Genomic DNA, 400 nt, shown 5'->3' with positions numbered 1-400 from the left:
ACAAGTAATACTTTATACCACCAGGGCTCCTTCCAGAACATTGAGGGATGATTAATTATTTTTGTAAAGAATAACATACATTTTTTATTGTTTACTCAAAATTATTGTTTATTCATGTCAGTGTTTTCTTCTGGGCCTTATTATGTGATGTGAACAACAAAAATTAACCAAATGCAAGCTTAAGTCAGCTTGTCTGCATTCAATGCTGCATATAATGTTTCTTAATGCTGCTGTAACAGAAATACCACAAATAGGTGGCTTTAGCAAGCAGAAATTCATTTTCCCAGTTTAGAGGCTACAAGTCTGAATTCAGGGCACTGGTCTAGGGGAGGGCTATTTGTTGGCTCTGCAGGAGATACCTGTCTCAGCTTCTCTTGTTGTTAGGTGCCATCGAGTTAGT

Source organism: Chrysochloris asiatica, unplaced genomic scaffold (assembly GCF_000296735.1).
Source record: "Chrysochloris asiatica unplaced genomic scaffold, ChrAsi1.0 scaffold00143, whole genome shotgun sequence".
Classification (NCBI taxonomy): Eukaryota; Metazoa; Chordata; class Mammalia; order Afrosoricida; family Chrysochloridae; genus Chrysochloris; species Chrysochloris asiatica.
Note: the sequence above shows the minus strand (reverse complement) of the source record.